Source organism: Schistocerca americana, chromosome 5, assembly GCF_021461395.2.
Source record: "Schistocerca americana isolate TAMUIC-IGC-003095 chromosome 5, iqSchAmer2.1, whole genome shotgun sequence".
Lineage (NCBI taxonomy): Eukaryota > Metazoa > Arthropoda > Insecta > Orthoptera > Acrididae > Schistocerca > Schistocerca americana.
In genome coordinates, this window is record NC_060123.1 from 718,625,531 (window position 1) to 718,647,359 (window position 21,829).

Consider the following 21,829-nt stretch of genomic DNA (forward strand, 5'->3'; position numbering starts at 1 on the left):
TGCACAGTCTGCCTAAGTCCAGTGACCTCCGTAACACAAACTTCAAACCTTCAATTGTGACGGTGTGAGAAGGGGAAAATGGACTGAAGGTTTGAACTGAAGTTCGTGTTACGGAGGGCACTGGACTTAGGTGGTCCATGCAACTGTGGTAGCTAAAATTCTACGGTGATGTAACGGTTAGTAAGCAGGAGACCCGGGTTCGAGTCCCAGTCAAAGCACAAATTTTAATTCAGTGCTTCAGCTTCTGTCCTTACCGAAATAAATTATCTTTCACGGAATTGAAAACGCCATCGCAAGAATAGACTACAGCGGTAGGACCGTCGTGAGGTAGTACTAACAGACTACATCTATGTGACTCCAAGGTATCTCGATCTGTGGCGTAAACTGCCCTAGTTATTCAGACATGCTCACTCACAGCGTTACCAAACTCATTTTCCAATGGCAACAGAACTGGGCCAAATGTGGGGTCTCCTCCAACTCCCCCCCCCCCCCCCCCCCCCCCCCCGTACGTTCCTTTGTGATTTAGCCGACAGCATCAACGAACTTCCTGCCGCCGTTGGATAAGCAGCTGCAGCAGCAAGTCGTATACTCCTAGCTCACTCATTTGTTACATAGTTTAATTCTTAATTTCTTTGCGTGTTTTTGGTACTTGCATTGTGTAATTCATAAATTTCGGGCGTATTATAGTATTTGAGAGTTGTAGCATCGCGTTTTAGTACCTGAATAGTGTAAATTCGCGTAGTCGTTTGTCTACTGTTTTGTTTTGAACGGCCAGTGTCGGTTGGTCGCAGTCAGTGTGCTCCCTGCCGCCGTTGAATAAGCAGCTGCAGCAGCAAGTCGTATACTCCTAGCTCACTCATTTGTTACATAGTTTAATTCTTAATTTCTTTGCGTGTTTTTGGTACTTGCATTGTTTAATTCATAAATTTCGAGCGTATTATAGTATTTGAGAGTTGTAGCATCGCGTTTTAGTACCTGAATAGTGTAAATTCGCGTAGTCGTTTGTCTACTGTTTTGTTTTGAACGGCCAGTGTCGGTTGGTCGCAGTCAGTGTGCTCCCTGCCGCCGTTGGATAAGCAGCTGAGCAGCAAGTCGTATACTCCTAGCTCACTCATTTGTTACATAGTTTAATTCTTAATTTCTTTGCGTGTTTTTGGTTCTTGCATTGTTTAATTCATAAATTTCGGGCGTATTATAGTATTTGAGAGTGTAGCATCGTGGTTTAGTGCCTGAATAGTGTAATTTCGCTTAGTCTCCTTCCGCCGCCGAGCAGTGTCAGCAGTGCGCAAGTAGCAGCATTACTGCATTTACTAGGCAATCTTGTATTTTAATAACCGTTTAAATTTTGTCGATTTGTTTGCGCTCTCTGTAGATTAGTTCAGACGTTCTTAGCAAAACAGTTTTTAGCATGGATAGGGACTGCAACTGCTGTGTTCGGATGCAGGCTGAGTTGGCATCCCTTCGCTCCCAGCTTCAGGCAGTGTTGGCTTCGGTCACACAGCTTGAGGCTGTTGCCAATGGGCATCACTGTGGGGGTCGGGATGGGGGTTTGTCGGGGACGGCCAGCTCGTCCCACGCATCCTTCCACCATCCTTCACACCTACAAATCCATGATCTGCCCCATCCTTTGTTATGCCAGCATCGCTTGGATTTCCGCCCCTCCCTGGTTCTATAAAGACCTCCGAATCCTCAAACGCCATGCACTCCGCCTCGCCTTCCGCATCTGCCTCCCGTCCCCCACGCGCATCCTCTATGACCTCATCCCCTTCCCCCACCTTCTCCTTTTCCTTGAACACATCCCCACACTATATATTGTCCGCCGCCTTGATCCCCCTCACCCCCTGGTGTCTCCCTTCCTCTCCACTCCCACCCAGTTGCCGCGCCTTTACCGTTGTGTCCCTCCCTCTCTCCATCTCCACACCCTCCATCTCCTTTCCCAACACAACTTCCACCGTCTACCACTCCCGGATGATGAGCTTCGCCCTGACATCTACCCTTCCTACCAACTCTAACCTTCTCTTCCTGCCTCCTCCTCAGGGCTCCCTCTCCTCCCCCTCCCTCCTTCTGAGCGGATTTCCCCTCCTACTCCCCGTCCATCTCTTGTGCCTTCTTTCAGTGTCTCTGCGCTCCCTCCTGCCCTGTCTTCCCTTTTCCTCTCCCGCCCCATGTGTGTCCTGCCTCTTCGGGAACCCACGGTTGCCCCTCCTCTCTTCATCCCGCCGCTTCCCCAGCTGCCCCATGCTCTCCCCTCCTTTTCCATCCTCTCTGACCTTTCCCTCGGCAGGTCCCGCCTGGTAGTTTTATTCTTCGTCGTGTGTGCTCCAAGTGGGTTTTAAGTGTGTTGTTTCGGAGTGTTTTTAATACTGTGGCCAATTTTTAACCTGTGCATGCGCATCCAGTGTCTTCTCTGTGTTTTAAGAATCGCAAACTGTGTTTTTTAACTTTCTGGTGACTTTTTTAACTGTTCCCAATGAACTTCTCCATGACAGTGTATTTTTACCTCCATTTTTCTCCCCTTACTCTGTTTTATGTTCTCCTTTTTTATCTCCTTATGTATGTATTAATTTATTCTTGTTTTAGTTATCATGTCGCTCGGCTGAAGAGCGGCGGATTGTGCTGCTGACAGCCCTCCCCTGCCCATATGGGGCAGGGGCATTAAATCACAATATAGAAAAAAAAAAAAAAAAAGCTCAGCCAGCCAGTCTAATCTTGCGTGCGTCTCTGGACTTACCGCCTTGCCTTAGACAGCGTCTTTGCTTTCTTGTTTTGTGTACGAGTGGACGTGATTTTGTTGCGGTTCTCTTTTTTCGCTGTTGTTGTTGTTCCTATGGTCCTTCGTTGGTCTTGTCCGTCCTCTCCTGTTTGTGTTGTCGTTCGCGGACCGCTCCGTCGGTCCCGCCGCGCTTTCCGTCATGTCAACCCCGCGACCGTCCCGGTCGCAGTTACAACATTTTGGCGACGAGGTGAACGGTGATCGTTGCTGGTATGGAGGCGAAGTTGGTCTGTCTGCTGGAGCAGCAGCTCATGCATCAGCAGCAGCAGCAGCAGCAGCAGCTCCAGTTAGACGTCTTACAGCAATCGCTGAGATTGCTAACGGACAAAGTCGATGCCCAGGACGCGTTACCACCACAGCATACCAGTCCTCAGGTGTCCGATGCGTTCCCACGTCCGCCGTGTTTCCACCCTTTAATGACGCTAACGAGGACTGGGAAACCTACTTACGTCGGCTGAAACAACATTTCACGGCTTTTCAAGTCACGGACGACTACTTGCAGCGGTCGTTGTTTTTATCTTGTGCTTCTCTGGACACGTTCTTTCTTCTCTGCAAGTTGGCACCGTTGTCCGATCCTGTTGTTCTCTTTGCAAGAGATACGCCTTTTGATGACAAACTATTATTCCCAACGCTACCATGGGGTCGCCTCGCGGCTGGAGTTCCACCAGTACCATAGACAGCCTGGTCAGTCGTATCGTTCTTGGGTCACAGACTTGCAGGGCCTCAGCCGTCGATGCGATTTTACGTGCACCAATCAGCAGTGTAAGGCTTCGTATACGGACTCCCTGATCTGGGATGTGGTGGTTCGGCTCCCGACCCTGAGGTCCGTACTGCGGCGTTGAAATTCGACAACCCCTCCTTAGAAGAGATTCTCCATATGGCCCACTCCTTTGAAATTGCTCAAGCGGCTAACGAGCGTCTTATGGCGCGACCGCAGGTGGCGGCGATCGAGGCGTCAAGGCGGGTTCCGCCCTCGCGAGGTCGACGTGGCCCGGCCGACAGAGGCCAGCGCCGTCGGGACTCTTCGTCACCGGTGGCGCGGCCCGCTTCCATCTTGCCCACAGCGCTTTACTGCACATTCTCGAGCTGATTGCCCCCACCGCTGGAAGACGTGCACACTGTGTAACAAGGGCCACATCCACTAGGTTTGTCGTAGTCACTCGACTCGCTCCAGTCCTGCCCCTCGTGGGCCTCAAGATACCGTCAATGTTCTGCAATCGGTCGTCACACAGGATGACCCGTCAGCACGGAAGCTTTTCCTCACGTGCCGCGTTTTCACTGAGGACGTCAGTTTTCCAGTCGAGCCTGGGGCCACCGTCTCCTTGATTCATATGGCGACATATACACGACTGGGCTCCCCTGCGTTTTCGCCTCCCTCTCGCCATTTGGTCGCCTACGGAGACGGTTCCATTCCCCTTTGTGCTCAGTTCGTCGTCCAGGCGACGTACAAGCGTGTTCCCCGGCTCCTTACCCTGTTTGTCGACCGTCCATCGGCTTCGAGTATTTTTAGCCTGGATGCGTTTCAACTGTTTGGCTTTTCAATTTCCGACTTAGTTAAGGTCGTTTCCACGGCTGTTCCTTTTCAGGGCTTGGACGATCTGTGCCCTGCTTTTGCGTCGTTGTTTGCAACAGATCTCGGATGTGCTTCCAGTTTTCAGGTGCACGTCGCCGTATGGCCAGACGCACAGCCTCGCTTTTTCCGGGCCCGGCCCCTTCCGGTGGCCTTACGGCTGGCGCTCAAGCAGGAACTTGATCGGCTCCAGGCCGCTGGCGTTCTTGTGCCTGTGACTCAGAGTCCCTGGCGACGCCATTGGCCGTCATACGGAAACCCAATGGGTCCCTTCGGCTGTGTGGGGACTTCAGCGCTAGAGTTAATACTCAGTCCCTCGTTGACACTTACCCTGTTCCCCTTCTCGCCAAGCTTGCCGGGGGACTTTTCAAAGATCGACCTGGCAGAGGCATACCACCAGTTACACTTGGATGCCAAATCTCAGAACATAATGGTTATCAACACGCCTTTCGGGTTGTATAAGTACAAGCGCCTCCACTTCAGTGTCTCTTCGGCGCTGGCCAGTTTCCAGCAGTTCCTGGAGCAGGTTACACAGTCCATTCCCGCCTGTGTGAATTACCTGGATGACATCTTGGTCACTGGGCGTTCCCGCCAGGAACATTTGCAAAACCTCAGCGCCTTATTTCGCGCTCTGCAATCTGCTGGTTTACGCTGTCGGCTGGACAAGTGTTGTTTTCTTCAACCGGAAGTGGTATACTTAGGCCACTGGCTGAGCAAAGATAGCATTCGCCCTTTGGGTCACAATGTTGTGGGCACCGAGGCCCTTCCTCGTCCCAAGGACTTACCTGAACTCCAGATGTTTTTGGGCAAGGTTACTTACTACTTAATGTTCTTGCCCCAGTCTGCCTCCGTTGCTCAACCCCTCAATCATTTTTCGTCGCAAAGGGGTACCTTTTGATTGGACTCCTGCCTGTGACCAGGCTTTTCTCCGTTTAAAGGCGATGCTGAAGTCCGCCCCTTGCCTTACTTCCTTCTCTCCAGACCGCCCCTTCGTTGTGGCAGCTGATGCGTCGGCATGCAGCATTGGGGCCGTCTTCAAACATCAGGATGCCCATGGCTCTGAACAGCCCATCACTTATGCCTCTAAGACGTTGACCCCAGCTCAATGGAACTACTCTCAGATTGAAAAGGAGGCCTTTGTGATCGTGTTCACCGTCCAAAAATTTCACACTTCTCTTTGGGGCAAAGTTCACCCTTCTGACGGACCATAAACCTTAGGTTACGCTTTTTGGAACCCACTCTCGTCTTCCAGAGCGGACGGCTCAACGTCTCCAGCGCTGGGCGTTGTTTTTATGTAATTATGCTTACACTATCCGGTATAAGCACACCGCCCATCATGCTAATTTGGACGCTTTGTCACGTGTCCCAGCAGGCACCGATCCTCCCTTTGACCAACTGGAGGCCCTCTGCTTTCACATTGATTCCTCCTGCCAGGATGCACTGGACGATCTGCCTCTTATGGCGGTTCACATTGCCATAGCTACCCGCCATGACCCTATCTTGTAGCAGGTTCTCCACTATGTGGTCCACGGTGGCCCTCCTTTGTTACTTGTCGGATGCCCATCAGGTGGTCACCCTCCGGATTTGCGGCTCCAGGTGCTCAGTTTCATACACCCGTATGAAAGTTTTGACTCACCAGCACGTGTATTGGTCCGGCATCGATGGCGATATTGACCACCTGGTCCGTCGGTGCACTGTGTGTGCACGTCACCAGGCAAGCCCCCCTCAGTCGTTTGCGCCCTGGCCTGTGCCTTGTCGGCCCTTTGATCGCATCCTTATTGATTTTGCTGGCCCGTTTTTGGAGTCCGTGTGGTTACTCATCGCTGATGCCCACTCCAAATATAAATGTCGTCCACATGGGATCCAGCACCATGGAGTCCAGACTCGTGGCTCTGGCCCAGGTTCTCGCCATTGAGAGCCTGCCACACACGGTCTCTGATGATGGTCCCCAATTGACGACGTTCTCTTTCCACAACTTCTGTCAGTCCAACGGTATCAAACATATCTGTAGCCCCCCCCCCCCCCCCCCCCGCCTTTCCACTCTTAGTCCAATTGCGTGGCAGAGAGGCTTGTCCTCACTTTTAAACAATTGACAAAGGCAGTTGACAAATCTCCAACCATGTCGGCCCTCAACCTGCTTTTGATCACATTTCGCACTACACCAATTGACGGATGCAGTCCGGCAGAGCTCCTTCGTGGGCGACAGCCGTGGACCCTGTTCCATTTGCTTATACCATCCCCCCCGCCCCCGCCCCTCACAGCGGTATGCCCCTGGCACGGAAATGGGCCTGCGAGTATGGGCACATGGGCACAAGGCGGGTTGGACGCCCGCCACGGTCGTCGTGGCCCACGGGCGTCGTGTGACGTCGGTGCAGGCGTCGAAAGGGTTGGACAGCCCCCATCATAATCAGCTCCGCCCGCGTTCTCCCGCGGGACTTGCGGCGCCGCCTCCTACCCTACCTCCTTCAGGTACAGACGTGGTCCCAGGGTCGCCGCCCCCGCCCCCGCTTGCCATCTCCCTGCGGGCCTGCCACCGGCCCTCCCCACTCCCAGGTGGATCGGCAGCTCCCTCCCCCACCCTGGACTCTGGGTCGGCCTTCATCGATACCTCAGGCGTCCCTTCCTCCCCGCCAATGGCAGTTGATGTGAGCAGCTCTTCTTCCTACTGCTGCCCACCTTGGCACCGTCCGGAGCGTTTCCGCCACGAAGCGCAAGTTTCAGGGGGTGAGGGATCTGGTACCGCGCGCGGTGGAATTTGAATCCGCACCAGACGGCATGGAGGTCGAAGACCCCCAGAGGCCTCTGTACCATAGCGTCGTAAGCCGTGACGGAACGTACGTCCTGGTCCACGTTTAGTGTGAGGGCGCCACAGTGGAACACGTGGTCGTAGCGGCCAATAGCGGCGCCCCTGATCGTGTATCCTCTCACTGAGCCAGCCAGTCTAATCTTGCGTGCGTCTCTGGACTTATCGCCTTGCCTTAGACAGCGTCTTTACTTCCTTGTTTTGTGTACGAGTGGACGTGGTTTTCTTGTGGTTGTGTTGTTTAGATCTTGTTGTTGTTCCTATGGTCCTTCATTGGTCTTGTCCGTCCTCCCGTTTGTGTTGTCGTTCGCGGACCGCTCTGTGGGTCCCACCGCGCTTTCCGTCATGTCAACCCCGCGACTGTTCCGGTCACAGTTACAACACTACTCACACAACTCTTCAACTGACGATGGTTGACGGAATTACGGGTGTGTATTCTGCTTGTATTTGCTTTTGTCATTTGCCATCTGTCAGTGTCAGCACGTGGATGTGTTCCATTAGCCTGGGTACTTGTACTAAGCGCTGGGAGGTCAACGTCAGTGATGTGTTATGTAATTAATAACGTAGTGTTTCAGTGAATGCTACACTGTGGTACATTTTTGAAAAGGTCGTTAAGATAGGAAATGAATTACCGAATAAAATATACAGGGCTTCATTTAAAAAAACTCATACTGTTGTTAATACCTTTGTAAAAAAAAAAAAAAAAAAAAAAAAATCGTACAACTAAAGCAATGATGCTGAGTTATGTCCGCCTGACAACTAAAGAACATTGATTGAAACGTGAGTTGTAAAGCGCATGCTGGATGCTGGTAAAGTGTCACTGTCAAAGTGTAAACTAATATAGTTCGTGTGAAAGTGTTCTGGACATCAAAATGGAAGCAGACAGATACGAAAAAAGCCGCCTATATTGTCGCAAACCATCACCCAGCATTATGCTACTACCAGTAATGATGTAACCTCCCGGATCCTCCCGAAATCATCTGAAGATGAAGCCGAAAGGGTTCGAAAACCGGTTCATGTAATAAATCATTATTATTGAAAAAAGTGACTGGTTGCAGTTGTGTATAACTTATTTACATTCAATATACAGTCGCGGTTCTAAAATATCCGTAATGGATAAGCATAAGCAGTGAGGCTTTTGTAAGTCACAGGAGGGACTTGGCACCACATCTGCACACACACACACACACACACACACACACACACACACACACACACAAGTCACTTATGTCCTACTAAATTCTGGAGAGAGAGAGGGGGGGGGAGGGGCGAGCATGCGCGCGCGCCATGAGCTCTGACGCCACGTACAGCCACACCCCAGACGTGTTCGATCGGATTCATATCTGGCGAGTTGGGAGGCCAGCCCGTGAATTGGAACTCGCCACTGTGTTCCTCGAACAAGACCACCTCACTCCTTGCCTTGGGTCATGACGCACTATCTTTCTGAAAAAGGCCACTGCCGTCCGGAAATTTGATCGCCATGAAGCGATATACGTGGTGTGCAAACGGTGTACGAAACTCCTTGGGCATCATGAGGTCTCGCACGTGCTCCATTGGACCCATAGATCTCCACGTGAATGTCCATCAGAGCGTAATGGAGCCCTCGCCAGCTTGTCTCCGTCCTGCAGTATAGGTTGGTAGGAGCTATTCCCTTGGAAGACGACGGATTCGCGCCTTCTCATGGCCATGATGAAGAAGATACCGGGATTCATAAGACCATGAAACGCTCTCGAACTGCGTCAACGTGCAGTGCCAATGGTCACGCGCCAACTACAGTCGTAATTGCCGATGTAGCGGTATCAACACTGGCACACGCGTGGGTCGCCAGCTGCGAAGGCCCATCGTTAGGATGTTTCAAATGGCTCTAAGCACTATCAGACTTAACATCAGAGGCCGTCAGTCCTCTGGACTTACAACTACTTAAACCTAACCAAGCTAAGGACAGCACACGCATCCATGCCCGAGGCAGGATTCGAACCTGCGACCGTAGCTTCAGCGCGGTTCCTAAAGGAAACGCCTAGAACCGCTCAGCCACAGTGGCCGGCTATCGTTAGGAGTGTTCGGTGCACTGTGTGTTCAGACACACTTGTACTCTGCCCAGCATTATGGTGTGATTTTAGTTCCGCCACAGCTCGCCGCCTGTCTAGTCTTACTGGCCTACCCAGTCTAGGACGTACGATATCTGCAATAAGGGATGGCCCCCCAACGCCACGACGCCTTTACGTGGTTTAACCTTGGTTTCGCCACGTGTTGAAGTCACAAACCACAGCACTCTTCGAACTCCCGATAAGTCGTGCAGTTTCCGAAATGCTACTGTCGAGGCTCCGGGCCATCACAATCAGCAATCGATCAAACTAAGATTGATCGCACGCCTTTGGCATTCTATACACGGACAACTCGCTCACTGATACTACATGTGCCGTGTCTGACTAGCACTCATGCCTCGCCACGTGTCCGCCCCGATAGCTGAATGGTCATGTGACGTACGCAACTAACAAAATGGAAGGAAAAAAGTGGTCTACGTGACGGATTGCCGTCCTACTGGCCCGGGTTCGATTCGCGGCTGGGTCTGGGATTTTCTCCGCTCAGGGACTGGGTGTTGTACTGTCTTCATCATCATTTCATCCCCATCCGGCGCGCAGGTCGCCCAATGTGGCGTCGAATGTAATAAGACCTGCACCGAGGCGGCCGGATCTGTCCCGAAAGGGGCCTCCAGGCCAATTACTCCAAACGCTCAGTTTTTCATTCCTCCCCAGGTGACGTTGCTATCGCCTGGACAGGTTTATGTCGATAGCAGATCGGTGGTCATAGTGATCTGGGTGATCTATGTAACTGCTGCTGATGTTAATTACTCGTAAAGCAAAAAGCGCCTGATGAGTGAGCTTCTAAATTTTCTGACGACTTTAGAGAGGAATCAAAGTAAGAATAAGTGTGTGGAGCAGAATTTCAATGCAGGATCTCACAATTGGTGCATTTTGCTCGTAGTTTATTCGCCTATTGTTTCACACTAACGACTCTCTAGGCTATCACTACGTTCATATGAGCATTATCGAAGTGTAAATGTCAAAACGGACTGATATGGTAAATATTACGGTAATTGCTACCGAATCTGACTCAATAGACAACACTAATTGTAATACATATAGGAGACATTTGGCAAGGGTTTTAACATCGATCCTGTGCGCATCACATTAAGTGATCATCAGCTCTAACTTAACTAAAAGCTGAGGGTCACACAAACAGCACAAAACCTGAAATACAAACAGACGTGTGGCCTAGACAGCTCACTTCATACTTCAAAAAGTTGCACATTAGTGAGGCAACAAATTTACATAAATTGTGGTTGACGAAATAAATTACAAAATGCGAGATCAAACATAAATTATGTATTTCTTAAGTATTCCTTTTCGTAAACGTCCCTGCACAGACAATACAAGTACGCGTCTCTGAAGATACCCTAGTGCTGTTTGAGACGCCTACTTTGTTAAGGTGAGCCCGCGGTGCGATGTCCGCCACCAGATACTGCCGCCATCGCAGGCCCCGTGCGATGCAACAATTGAGTCCCACTACGCGACGCAGTTGTACCCTTCTTGGAAAAATTTGCAGTTGGCCCCAAGTCAGCTCCCTTCGCCTTTGTACTAATTTAATAGTCTAGATACGGCTCACCAGTCTCACCCCGACTCGCAAGGCCAGAGTAATCAACTCATCATTTCTACGCCACTGTCATCTCTGTAGCAATCATACCGGCTTCACGGAAGTTCCAAATTCATTCTTTTTTCTGCGTCATCATTTTTCTGGCTGGTCTGATGCGGCCCGCTACAAATTCCTCTCCTGTGCCATCCTTTTCACCTCAGAGCAGCGCTTGCAACCGACGTCCTCAGTTATTTGCTGGATACATCCCAATCTCTACCTTCCTTTACAGTCTACAGCTCCCTCTAGTGCCACAGAAGTTATTCGCTGATTCTTAACAGATTCCCTATCTTCCTATCCCTCCTTCTTGTTAATGTCTCCCATATATTCCTTTTCTCGCCGATTCTGCAGAAAACCTCCTCATTCCTTAACTTACCATTCTACCTAAGTTTCACCATTCTTGTGAAACACCACATCCCAAACACTTTCATTCTCTTATGTTGCGGGTTTTACACACTCCATGTCTCTCTCCCATAAAATGCTGTGCTCCAGACGATCATTTTCATAAATTTCTCCCTCAAATTAAGACCTATGTGTGATATTATTAGGCTTTTCTTGGCCCAGAATACCCTTTCTGTCGCTACTAGTCTGCTTTTCACGTCTTCTTTGCTCCATTTGTCAAGGGTTATTTTCCTAACTAGTTAGCAAAACTGTTTAATACCATCTACTTCGTGATCATCAATTACGATGTTAAGTTCCTCGCTGTTCTCATTTCTGCTACTTCCCATTACTTCCTGCTGTCTTCGATTTACTCTCAATCCATATTCTGCACTCATCAGACCATTACATGCAACAGATCCTGTGATTCTTCCTCACTTTCACTGATGACAGTGATGTCATAAATTAATCTTAACATCGATATCCTTTCACCTTCAACTTTCCTTATATTTCCGTCTTTGCTTCATCAACGTGTAGATCGAACAGTAGAGGGAAAAGGCTACATCCTTGCCTTACGCCCTTTCTAATCCGAGCACGTCGTTCTTGGTCTTCCAATCTTATTGTTCCCTCTTAGATATTGTACATATTGTAAATTACCTGTCTTTCCCTACAGCTCAACCCCAGCTTTTCTCAGAATTTCGAATATCTTGCACCATTTTACATTGTCGAAGATATTATGAACATGCCTTGTTGTTTCTTTCGTCTTGCTTCCATTATCAACCGCAACGTCAGAGTTGGCTCTCTGGTGCCTTTACCTTTCCTATAGCCAAACTAATAGTCATCCAACAGATCCTCACTTTTCTTTTCCACTCTTTTGTACATTATTCTTGTCAGAAACTTGGATGCATGAGTTGTAAGCTTATTGTGCGATAATTCTCGAATTTGACGGATCCTCCGATTTTTGGAAATCGGGTGTATGGTGTTTTTCCGGAAGTCTGAAACAATATTGCCAGTCTTATACATTCTACACACCAACGTGAATAATCATTTTGTTACCAGCTCGCCAAATGGTTTTAGAAAATTCGATGGAGTGTTATTCGCATCTTCTGCCTGATATGATAGTAAACAAAAGCTGATATTAAACAAAGGCTGAACAAAGTGGAAATGAGCGTAAGGAAAGAAATGAGAGAAGCGTTCAATTATTTTGAAAGTAAGACGTTGTAAACCGACCTGAGTAAAAACCCTAAGAGATTTTGATCGTATGGAAAATCAGTAAGTGGGTCAAAATCATCTATTCATTCTCTAAGCGACCACACCGGCACCGAAACGGAAGATAACAGAGAGAAGGCCGAAAAGTTGAATTTGGTCTTCCGAAGTTGTTTCACCGCGGAAGATCGTAACTCTGTCCCTCCTTTCAATCGTCGTACTAACATCGAAATGGCAGATATTGAGGTAACCGATCGCGGAACTAAAAAGCAATTACAATCGCTTACAAGCGGAAAGGCTTCAGCACCAGGTGACATACCCATAAGTTTCTATAAAGATTATGCGAAAGACCTTGCTCCCCTTGTAGCAGTAATTTATCGTAGATCACCTGAGCAGCGAAAGATACCTAACGACTGGGAAAAAAACGCAGGTCTTTACGGTTTTTAAGAAAGGCCGGAACACAGATCCACAAAATTATAGACCTATATCGTTGACGTCATTCTTTGTAGAGCTATGGAACACGTTTTAAGCTCAAGAATTATGACATTTGTGGAAAATGAATATCTCCTCTACAAAAATCAACATGGATTCCGCAAACAGATATCCTGCGAAACTCGGATCGCTGTGTTCCTCCATGAGATGCACAGCGCAGTGGACAACGGAGCTCAGGCTGATGCCGTGCTCCTTGATTTTTAGTAAGGCATTTGACAACGTCCCGCATTGCCGTTTCATGAGAAAAATACGAGCTTACGGAGTATTGGAGCAGACCTGCGATTGGGTGTAAGACTTTCTTGCAGGAAGAACTCAACATGTCGCTCTTAACGGAAAAACATCGACAGATGTAAAGGTAACATCCGGAGTACCACAGGGAAGTGTGATAAAACCGTTGCTGTTTACAATACATAAATGATCTAGTAGAAAGCGTCGGATGATCTTTAAGGATATTCGCAGGTGGTGCAGTTGTCTATACCAAAGTAGCATCGGTGGATATTGTAAGAATTTGCAGAATGACCTGCAGAGAATTGATGGATGGTTCAGGCTCTGGCACTTTTCCCTGAATGTAAATTCGTGTAACATATTGTGCATACATAGGAAAAGAATCCACTGCTGTACAGCTACACTATTGATGACAAACTGCTGGAGACAGCGTCTGCCGTAAAATATCTAGGCGTAACTATCCAGAGCGACCTTAAGTGGAATGACCACATAAAACAGATAGTGGGAAAAGCAGACACAAGACTCAGATTCATCGGAATAATCTTAAGGAAATATAAATCATCCACGAAAGAAGTGGCTTATAGGGCGCTTGTTCGCCAGATTCTTGAGTATTGTTCATCTATCTGGGTTCGCTACCAGGTAGGACTAATAGTGGACATAGAGAAGATCCATCACGGGATCGTTTAGCTGACGGGAGAGCGTTACGGAGATGGTAAGCAAAATTCACTGGCAGACGTTACAAGAGAGGCGCTGTGCATCACGGAGAAATTTACTATTGAAATTTCGGAATTACACTTTGATCACGAGGAGAAAATTCGAGAAATTAGAGCCAATACAGAGGCTTAGCGACAACCATTCTTCCCACGCATTATTCGCGAGTGGAACAGGGGTGGAGGGATCAGATAGTGGCAGCGCAAGTATTCCATATCATACTTCTTTGAGCATTTATTATTCCTGACTAGTCTCTCAAACTTCAGCCTACTCGTCGTCATTACAAATTGTGAGCTGAGTCTATATCTGGCCCTGGGTGTGCCTTACGATCCAATATCTGATTCCGAAATCTCTGTCTGACTATGATGTGATCTAACTGGTGTTTTCTTCATATCTTCCGACATTTCCCCAGTACACCTCCATCTCTTATAAATGTTGAACGAGTATTCGCTATTAGCGTATGAAATTTATTTCAGACCTCAGTTAGCCCGTCTCTTCTCTCATTCCTGCTACCTATCCGATATTCTCCAGTAACCATTTCTTGCATTCCTTCATCTGCAACCGCATTTCAATCTCGCATGTGTATTAGCTTCTTACGTCCTTTCATACTACTGAACCGGATACATCTACCGCTTTCAGTCTCCACATAATACCAAACTAGAAGCCTGTAATTTCTTCGGAAAGCCCAGCTAAAAGGCGAAACTCACAACAGCTCGCTCTCTGTCACAGTCGCAAGTTGGCTTAGTGAAAAACGTGTGAAAATAAAGAGTGAAACGCGTCAGGCTCTAGCTAGCCCACGGATTTTATTGTCATAGACAGTACTTGTTAATAAATCGAGGAAAAAAGAGAGGTTTTGGCATTTTTACAAGTATAATCCAGGTACTGATACGCAAATGTACCTAGCATGATGATTGAGGAGGTTATTATTGCCCCGTAACAGAATATATTTTCATTAACAGCACTTGATTTGCACTTGTAGATGGCTAGTGATTTTCTTCTGTGTCTTGGTGTGGCATTCAGCAGGACGGAGGCGGCAAAGCGTTTCAGAGACCAGAGTGCGGGGTGGCGTTACCCGACTCAGGTAAAGGAGTTTCCAGCAGACGGCGTGGGCCCGTGAGCCGGCAGCTCTCCCCCTGTGTCGGCCAGCCTGTGGGCTGTGATGAACGGGCGGCCCTGCTGTCAGTTGTCGCACTGGGCTTCGAATTGTCCTAAATTTGCGAGCCTTAGTGCCACTTGCAGATACAATACCCCACAGGCTGTATAGTCAGTCGCCTTTCTGTGCAATGGGTCCAGCTGCGAACTTTGATAGTATCGCGGCTGGTGAATGAGCAGCATGTTCTTGGCTTTCTAGGCCACAGTTAGATGTGTAGATAAGATCATACGAGCGGCCGTGGGCAGCTTCCGTGGATTTAGCTGCTTCCATTTTTCCACCTCCATCTCGTCAGATCTAGCATTCGAGTTCATCGACCTGCATGTGGACACAGGAAGTTTCACCTGGGTGATTGGATGTCGCTCTTAAAATCAGCCCTAATGAGGGAACTGGCGGCTTATTTCACACTGCTGGTAGCTATGACGATTTTAGATTGATTAGAGTTGCCACCATATGCGAGGGTGGGAGTCTTTCATAAAAATGGTGTAAAAAATTTTAACCCAGTCGATTCCGTAACTGGCTCGCATATCGACAAACTTGGTGGAAGAGAGAGGGAAACGTTTGCTACGAGGCCTCTCACTGGCGCCATTTCGAACATTCGGTCTGATTGGGCATTCAGTAACTTCCTGTGGGCTTTTCCTCAGAGAGCCGAGAGGAGCGTCACCTTAAGGGACGTGAAGCATGAAGATATTCTGGGATGCGATTTGAAGCAGGAAGGCACTCTCTGAAGCGACGTGAAGCTGTCAGTCTTTACGTAGAGCAGTGCAGACTCTTGGTCGGGATCAGACGAGCGGAATTTGTTCTCTGCACGGGTCGTAGCAATTTTTGCAGTGCATATCCGGCCTCCACTGGATGAGGTCGTAGGTCGTCTAGATAAGTTCTGGCTGTAAAGCGATCAGACAGGAATATGTGAATCTTAAATTAGACCAAGGAGTGTCTTGCTTGAAAACACCCTCTGGTAGTCGATGGCCTAACCACGACTAATTTCTATGGTATTCCGCACAAATATTGTTAGTAAGGTACGATCCGAACGACGCAATCATCATATTCAAAGTAGCCACATACTTAATTTACATGAATGCTCTCGCAAGTTAATTACCAGACTGTGTTCTTTCACTCACTTTCTGGCAACTGTGCAGCTCTAAGGAATTCATATTACGATTTTTGCACATCTTCCGCGTGTAAGTTAATCATACATTGATCCGACTGTGAATTGGTTTGTAATAAATTATTGTCACAGTTACCGCTGTTCCACTTCAGATTTATAGATGAACGTCTTGTTCCCACTTACTACTGTTAACCTCAGCCGCAACCACATCATTGACTCTCTACTTAGGGCCACCACTTTTCCTTCATTTTCTTTGCACACTGTCCATTACATACAAGTACTGGGGCAAAGTGGATTCTGCGCCACTTTTGATATAAAACAGATATGTTAATTAATTAAATTGATCAATTAAACAATCGTCCCCCTCTTGACCTATTTTTATTTTAACTGTTTTGGCACCCCCTGTGGGATGATTTATGACCCACGTGGATAATCCATCCTTCTAACAAACCCAACCAGCCATCCCCATTCATCATCCTCTGGCACAAGTACTTCACACGTCTCCCACTCCCCTTCGCCCAGCATGAGCGAAATTTTGACAGTTGTCAATCAAAGTGATTGATTGATTTATCTCCCTTTATTGTTCTTATAAGTGGTGAGAGGGTGGAAGATACAACCCTACAATAAATAGTACAGTATCCTACAGCCTTTCAATCTGACAAATAAAAATGATGGTAAATTCATCCCACTCTTGAAAATATACCATCAGATTGACTGATTGTGATTATTAGTTTGCAAAAACAAGGTGAAACTCTTTATAAATATGTAACATACGATTACACAAGCACCTTCCTCCACTCGCTGCCCGTCCTCTGCAGCAACTGCGATATCGCAGAGAAACCGCTATTGGGAGCCACACAGTCTTTCGCCATGCCGACTGTGAGATCACACTGTGCACAGAGAAGCTGGTGTTGGCCATCACACAGTCCGATGACAGGACCCCTGTACACTGCTGGATGAATGGACTAACTGTCAGAGGCAACTCCCTTTATTCTCATGGTCCCAAACAAAGCATCAGGTGATGCATTCCTTTGACTGGGGAATTTCAGACATGCTGTCTCTCTCTCTCTCTCTCTCTCTCTCTCTCCTCTCTCTCTCTCTCTCTCTCTAGTGGTTGCTTCCTCCTTGTCACCCTTCTCTCCCCCCACTTGTGGACTGGTGGGAAAAGCTCAGTCAGCAGCATTGAGCTGCTGCACTGGAAGGATCTTATGACACAAAATGGGTGGTAAACTCGACCAGTATATTTTTTATTTATTTAAACATTAATTAAATTGGTGAGAAATGTTGGGTTGCGGTTCTGTTGTGAACTCACTGAACAAAGGGGAGAACTGACACAGCTGCCATATCAAAATTGACAGAAAATGCTCCACAGGACTCAACTAGATCGCTTAAAATGCTCACCACCACCTGGCTAGTTCGCTATTCAGCCACCCAGAGGGCGCTGAGAACACCACCACAGCTGCGGGCAAGTGCTGACTAGCCAGAATCTTTTTTTATAAAGTCCAATGGTCGGGCAAGATGGCTTCTGTTAGGCCACTCCTGCCACTGGCCACGACACACTGCGAGACAAGCAGCCGTGACTTGGGTCTGGGGTTCTAACTGCAGTTCCACCCCATACATAGACTCCCCAGTTTTTAAAAAGTTTCACTTTAGTCTATCGTAAATGAGGATTTCGTTGCCCTTACACCTCAAATTTATCATGCAACATATACATTCCTCCCTTTTATATAAGTTATTCTCGAAGACAGAAGAAATTGGACCATACATACGTTTTCAGGTCAGTAAACAAGTAGTTATGAAAATCTTGTAGAACAGTATGGCATAGGCTGTATTTCTTCTTAGTATTCTATTTTCAGATAGAAAAATCTGTTCTTATCAGCTTAATATCTGTGATGTCCTGCATAGCAGGACTGGAATACTGAACTTATTTTTGGCTCAACACGGAGTGCTAAGAGCGTGCTCTGCCTCTGTCACAGCTCGCTTCCACACTTCCAAACTGCCTAGAGGTAATAAAATGCCTCACCACCTACGAAGTCTCGTAGGATAGCAGCACAGGAGAATCGTGAATATCAGATTAATACTATGTATCACTTTAGAAATTCGGTAATACAGCGGATTTTATTAAGATGTGTAGGTGGGAGACTGAAATTTCGTTAAAAAATATCACTGCAACGAAAAATCACATGAGAACCACTCTGTCTTGTGAATAATACCCATGGTACTTCACCCTTGCTTCCAGTAACCCAGTGGCACGTCATTAATATGAAATTGATAGACTAATTAATTAAACTGATCACGAGAGCCCCCAGGTAAACGTTATGGACGGAAGTCTCTGCTGGCTTTCCACAGGCTAGCTACTCACTTCTTACCACACCAAAGTGGGTAGTAACCATCGTCAAACAGCTGAAGATCTCCAACGCTAATTACGTTCCATCTGCCGGTTGTCTTGTCATGCTGGTGGAAACAAGTCACCTATAATGCCAGTATACTGCTCCTGTACTAATCCTACTGAGACCTGTCAGTGTACTGGGGCAGCAGGATTGTTCAGCCTCTTCTTCCACCGAACGGTGCCTCTGACTGGCGTCCCCACTGCCGCCACCAGGTCACGTGCGGACAGCTGCCAGTGCCGCCACTGGTTAGCAGATCTCTGCCCACACGTTGCGCTGCACCGCTCGCGGGTGACCAGCCACCGCTCGTCACAGCTGTTAATAATTCCAGACTCACAAAAGTCCTCCTATCCTTCCCAGAAGAGTGGGTGCTTAAATGTCACTGGGGTAAATACCAAGATGAACCTCATCCCACCCGCAGACCGAAATATTGTGAGATGTGTTTTCGAAATATACTGTAGAGGCTGATCCAGTGAACAATAGCAAAGAATCCATCCCAAGCTGGCTGATGAAGGATTCTACTACCAACAACCTCCACTTCACATAAGGACCACGAAGATACGAGAAACTGGCGTTCATATGGCTACATATAGACAGTGTTTTCTTTCCCCTCGCTCATTTGCGAGCGGAACAGGAAAGGAAATGACTAGCAGTGATATAGGGTACCCTCAGTCACGCACCGTACAAAGACGTGCAAAGTATGCTTATAGAGGGAGATGTAAATTTTGTCTGTCTGTTAAGATATCAGTCCATCATTTTATGGGTACACAAAACTCACAGAAGAAAGTTATTTATCGAGAAAATAGAAAACGGTATTTCTGCTGTTGATTGTCTCTTAGTAGAAATGTTTGTATTAGTCCCTAATTTTCGCACTGCAGTCACTTCGCAATATACGTGTGACAGATTGTGGTATCTTTGCTAGAACACTTAGAAGAAGTGGCACAGAGCTCACCTCGAAACTTCCATCTCATCAGCGTATCGTGTGTCTGCTACATTCTCACGAAACTTCCAGTCTTCAGTACACAGCATTTGAGTCCATGCGATTTCTACGTGTAAGAGGTGTCCGCTGCCATGTCGCAGACCCCTGTTTATTCTCTCTAAATCGCACCACGTTCCATTAGTTAGGTTATCTAGTCCTCCACGTGTCACTGACTATGCAGAGAGCTGTCACAACGATAAAAATAGCCCACCAACGTACAGGAGGAAAGTCACACCCATGCAGAGTACACGTGGACTGCAAAAAGAAGTTCAACAGCATAAATCTAGAATCTGTACGGAAAATTGGAATAGAGATCTACATAAAAACCGCTTCCATCCTTAATTTGCTTATCAAAACCACACATTACAGCGAGAGCTTCAGAGGTAGTGGTCCAGATTTCTGTACATACCGGTACCTCTAATACCTAGTAGCGCGTCCTCTAGCATTGATGCATGCCTATATTCGTCGTGGCACACTATCCACAAGTTCATCAAGGCACTGTTGGTCCAGATTGTCCCACTCCTCTACGGCGATTCGGCGTAAATTCCTTAGAGTGGTTGGTGGGTTACGTCGTCCATAAACAGTCCTTTTCAATCTATCCCAGGCATGTTCGATAGGGTTCATGTCTGGAGAACATACTCGCCACTCTAGTCGAGCGACGTCGTTATCCTGAAGGAAGTCATTCACAAGGTGTGCTACCGATATGGTTGCACTATCGGTCGGAGAATGGTATTCACATATCGTACAGCCGTTATGGCGCCTTCCATGACCACCAGCGGCGTACGTCGACCCCACATAACGCCACCCCAAAACAGCAAGGAACATCAAACGCGCCGCACTCGCTGGACAGTGTGTCTAAGGCGTTCAGACTAACCGGGTTGCTATCAAACACGTCTTCGACGATTGTCTGGTCGAAGGCATATGCGACACTCGTCGGTGAAGAGAACGTGATGCCAATCCTGAGCAGCCCATTCGGCATATTGTCGGGCCCACTTGTACCGCACTGCATGGTGTTGTGCTTGCAAAGATGGACCTCGCCATGGACGTCGGGAGTAAAGTTGCGCATAATGCAGCCTGTTGCGCACAGTTTGAGTCGTAACACGACGTCCTCTGGCTGCACAATAAGCATTATTCAAAATGGTGGCGTTGCTGTCAGGGTTCCTCTGAGCCATAATCCGTAGGTGTTGAGGAAGATAGCATGAGGCACCTTTCAGTCACAGTCTTTCAATAAACAGGATCGTATTAATATTTTTATGGTCAGATGGGAACATTTTTCCGCTAGTTCCGTTCCTTTTACTGCTGGAGCAGGGCATGTAACTCATATGAAAAAAATGTATTGGTCTGGAAAATTTAGAAAGATTTGTTTTCCGAGAGAGTCCGCCTTGAGCAAACCTCAATCTTTTCTTTTTCTTTTTATTAAGCAGACATGTTCTGCTGAAGTTTCAGCATCATTCGACGGTTTCCGTTACCTTCTATAAACCCCCTAGGGGGCTCACAGTTCTTTTGTGAGTACGTGCATGGAGAGCGTGGGGCCCCGAGCTATTGCAGCCTTCCTTCTTTCCAGGGCTGCATTTCCTTGCCCTTACCCTCCTTTCCTCTCCTAGCTCCTTCCCCTTCGCCCTCTCCTCTCCCTCTCTTGGTGTCCTTGCTTATGTTGGCCCCGCTGTCCTCCTGGTTATGTTGATTTTGCAATTTAGCTTTGTTGCGTAATCACTTCACCCTTTTGGCACTCCCTGGTCCCCTTCTGGGGTTTGACCTCCATTACTGAATTTATCTTCCGTAGTGTTAGCGATTTTGGGAAGAGCACCTTACCTAGTGTCTCTGACGTGTGCCCTCCTAGTTCATTCCACCTTTTCTTTCACGTTGTAGTCTGATGTTAGGGTGCATAGCCAGCACGGTAGCCAGCCCGTGTGGTGGGTTCGCTATGTACTCTTTTGGTTGAGCCCCCTGAACACACAGGGATCACACCTCTGATACCTGAGCTGTGACCTCCTTGTGTAAGCCTAGGAGTGGTTGCTCGTCATCCTGGAGCATTGGAACTCCCGGCAATAGCCGCCGTGCCAGACGGCCCTTGCTGTGGCTGGGTGGCGCCCTTCAGGGTTAGCCCCTGATCGAAGTGGGTGGTATCAGGGCGGATGCTATGCAAATGAAACGCATACAGGTCCGAACTCTGGCCATTCTTCTGCCCCTGTCTCTCTGCATAGAAATGATTCTTCTAGTGCTGCTTCTCCTGCCCCTTCGGCCTTCCATTCGGTGACTACCCCCTGGGAGGAGGGTCAGGCCCATCGGCTAGGGGCGAAACCTTTCCCCCACTATCCGGTTTGCACCATGACTGATGAGGATACTATCACCAATAC

General features: G+C 48.0%; 1 pseudogene; it reads left to right on the plus strand.

Annotated features, from left to right (window-relative positions):
• The first annotated feature begins 17,936 nt into the window (after positions 1–17,936).
• LOC124617246 lies at positions 17,937–18,111 on the plus strand (annotated as a pseudogene).
• The last annotated feature ends 3,718 nt before the right edge of the window (positions 18,112–21,829 follow it).